The 3,390-nt window shown below is 63.3% G+C and overlaps 1 long non-coding RNA gene across 1 annotated transcript; it reads left to right on the top strand.

The window, feature by feature from the left end:
- The first annotated feature begins 404 nt into the window (after window positions 1-404).
- On the top strand, window positions 405-1,236 carry LOC135312899 (uncharacterized). The gene is made up of 3 exons (XR_010372521.1): window positions 405-479; window positions 574-663; window positions 1,012-1,236. It is a non-coding gene; the product is annotated as an uncharacterized LOC135312899 (long non-coding RNA).
- The last annotated feature ends 2,154 nt before the right edge of the window (window positions 1,237-3,390 follow it).

Here is a 3,390-nt window from a genome sequence, read left to right as displayed (position 1 = left end):
CATCGTGGTGACCGTGGCCAAGGCTCAGGTAGGAGTCAGTGCTGGTGCTGATCCGAGCCCTGGCTGGCAGGGTGGGGGCTCGGCTGGGGGCCGGGAGCAGCCCCAGGGGCGGGCTGGGGGCGAGGACATTTCCCAGCCGGGCCCTGGCCAGCCTGGGCCAGGAGCCTCGGGGCAGGCACCGGTCAGGCTCTGGCGGGCTCCGGTGTTTTGCTGGTGCCACTGAGGCTGCTGAGGACATTCTGTTCTCACCCACTGCCTTCCTTCCTTGTGTAGGGCGGGAGGCCAAAGCAGTGCCGACGCAGAGGCAACAAGCACAATGCCAGAGGTGAGCAGCCCCTGGGCAGGGGCAGGTGCACTGCAAAGCCACCACCTGGCCCCACGTGCCAACCACCCCATCCAGGGATGCCCCATCCGCTCACCCTGTCTCCTCTGCCTGCAGCCTTTGTCTTCCTGGAGTCTTCACAGCCCTCGAGGACACAGTAAGTGGAGCCGTGCCCCCTGGAGCGCGACAGCCCCCTCCAGCAGTCCCCACCAAGGGAGGTCCCGCTAACGCTGCCCTCTGCCCCTCTGCAGCTGCCCCGTACACCCGGAGATGGATGCCGTGTACGAGCTAGCCCGTCAGATGGACGTGGTCATCAAGGACCTAAAGAGATACCTGGATAGGTAAGGCCACTGAGGAGGGGATGGGGACAGGGATGGGGGGCATGGCTGGGGGCAAATGCTTGGGGAGGCGTGGGGAAATCCATGGGCATAAAATGTGAGGGGCGATGCCCTTCTGGAGGCAATGGCCTCTCTGGTGCAGAGCTGACGGGGTCCCCCCTTTTTCCTGTGGCAGAGGGAGATGCTGTGCCAGCTGGCAGGGAGGGGGCCTCAGGCACTTACTGGGTGGGACCCCACGGCAGTGATGCAGCCTGCCGCCTCCTTCAGAGCAGGAGGGGGATCTCCAGGGTGCTCGGGAGTGCTGGGCTCAGCCTCTCCCTTCTCCTCCTCCTCTTCCTCCTCCTCACACAGGCACAGCTTGGAGACATCTGAGGACAGCGACAGCTCCTGGACTACCGTCACGGCCAGTGAAGTTGAGTCCTGTTCAAGCGTCTCTCTGTCCCCTTCGAGAGCAGATTCCCACAATTCCATCATGGCGAGCGCAGCCAGCTCATCTACAGAGGAGTCTCTGTCCCCTTTGAGTGGTGACTCCAGGACTAAAATCACGGCGAGCGATGTTGGCTGCTCTTCACGAGAGCCTCTCCCCACTCTTGTGGGTGAAGACATGGCTCACGCATCCACTGCCCAGCTGGGCCTCGGGCATCCCAGCACCGACCTGGAGGAGCAGCCTGGCCCGGCAACTCGCCCACCCTGCAGCGAGGAAGTGCTCAGCTGCCTCAAGGCCAGCAGCGTGCAGCAGCAACAGCGAGATCTCGAGGTCCAGCTGGGTGCTCCCGTTCTGCCTCCAGAGGTGCCCGACGTCCACCCCAGGGAAACTGAGACACCTATCGCACACCACAGAGGCCAGGACACCTTGGAGGGCCTCATCCCAGAACCCAAACTGGAGCAGGAGCTGGGCCTGGCAGCCAATGTGGATGAGTCTCTGCAGGATGTTCCAGCCGCAGCCCCGCCATCACCTCGGCAACGAGAAGAGCGTGATGTGATGGTAGTTCCCATCGTGCAGGACCTGCCTTTCCTGGATGAGGCTGTGAAAAGGCAGCTGGAGCGTCACATTGTAAAAAAGAAGATCCAGAGACGCTATGGGCTGCCAACCAGGGTGCTGGAATACGAAAAGAGCTTTGAAGACCTCATCCTAGGGCAAACAGCCCAGCAGCCTCCCGCTCCACAGAGGCACACTGGTCTGCCCTACCGCTCTCCCTTCCAGCGCTGGGACAGGCACGTTCGGACCAGGAAGACAGCAGGACAGCCCCCTGGCCCGCAGGAAGAGTCTGCAGGCCCTGTGGACACATGGCCACGAGGGATGCAGGCTCCAGTCCACTCTGGGCCAGCAGCGTTCCTGGGAGCGGCACGAGAGATGCCCCTGGAGGACGGGGAGACACCCCCATGCAAAAGGGAGCATGGCGGAACAGACCGCAGCAGCAGCAATATCACAGCCAGCAGGGAGACCCTGCTGGTCACCCATGGGAAGGAGAAGGTCCCTGGGACACAAGGCCATGTGCACAGTCCATCCCCTTCTGACCAGGCAGAGCAGGCACCGCCACAGGGTGAAGGTGCTCCCCGGGAGCAAGCAGGCCGGGTGTCGGAGAGCCCCAGCACCTCCTGCAGAAACATGGGGCCACCAGAGCTGCTGTTGGAGAAGAGTGTCCCCATGGGAGAAGCAGACCGCGCCCTGGAAGGCCGGCACAGCTCCAGGGAGGACCTGCGGAAATCTGAGCTCCCATCAGACTTGACAGCTCCTCCAAGGAGCAGCAGTCCCCCGCAGGCACAATGCTCCTCCAGCAAGAAGACACCCTCAGCTTTGCCACTGTCTCCAGATTCTGCGGGCACCAGCCATCAGATCCCCCATCTGGAAGAGCTCCTCTCAGCCCTTGCTCGTTACTACAGGGCCAGCCAAGCTGCTGAAGACTTGGAGAAGCAGCTCATGGATCAATGGCTGGAGCAGACCCCTGGCAAAGCGGGGCACCCAAGGACAGACCCACCAGCGGAGCTCCTTGGTGCCTTGCAGGGCCACAGCCATAGAGGAGCAGAGCGGGGCAAGGGAAGCGCCCAGGGCAGAGCTGGCTCCAGGAAAGTCTGCCCCACATTCAGCAAAGCCCCATGCCAGGGCCAGAAGAGGGCTGCTGCTGGCCAGCAATCGCAGTGGGTCCATGTGTCTGGGTCCCCTGTACACAACGCTCTGTTTCAGCACAGGTGGCTTCTGCCGCGGCATGCTCCCGCGTGACTCGAGCCCCCGTGAGAGCAGCCAGACACAGGAGTCCTGGGGCAGAGACACCATCTCTGCCAGGCAGCAGCTGCTGCATGCTCGCCTTCATCCCTGTTTGCTGCTAGAGTGCCTGCACCAAGCTGCGAGGCACATGCAAGGCCCGATGCGGCAGCAGCAGAAAGGAGAGGAGAGGTGAGGAGCCTCAAGGGGAGAGGACAAAGGGGTTGAGAAGCAAAGCCTCAGTGCCTGCCAGGCGCCAGGCTCAGGGCACCACGCTCTTTGGGTGGGTGGGGCTGGTCGCAGGTCACCGTGAAGCTTGGGGATCACCCAGGCCCCTGGGGGATAGGGAGAGCCTGCAACCGCCTTGGGAGGCGATGGGGGAGGAGTCGGCTGGATGTCGGATTGAGGCTTGCTCAGTGGGAGAGGCATGTGCGCACCATCAGGGCATGGTGCCCGAGGGGCCAGGGGACAGCGAGGGGCAGAGCCAGGGGTGGGAGCAGCCCTGGGGACAACGGCTCCCCTTGCCC

The sequence above is a fragment of the Phalacrocorax carbo genome, chromosome 3, assembly GCF_963921805.1.
Source record: "Phalacrocorax carbo chromosome 3, bPhaCar2.1, whole genome shotgun sequence".
Classification (NCBI taxonomy): Eukaryota; Metazoa; Chordata; class Aves; order Suliformes; family Phalacrocoracidae; genus Phalacrocorax; species Phalacrocorax carbo.
The sequence above is the reverse complement of the archived record's forward strand: the minus strand, read 5'-3'. Positions and strand labels throughout refer to the sequence as shown.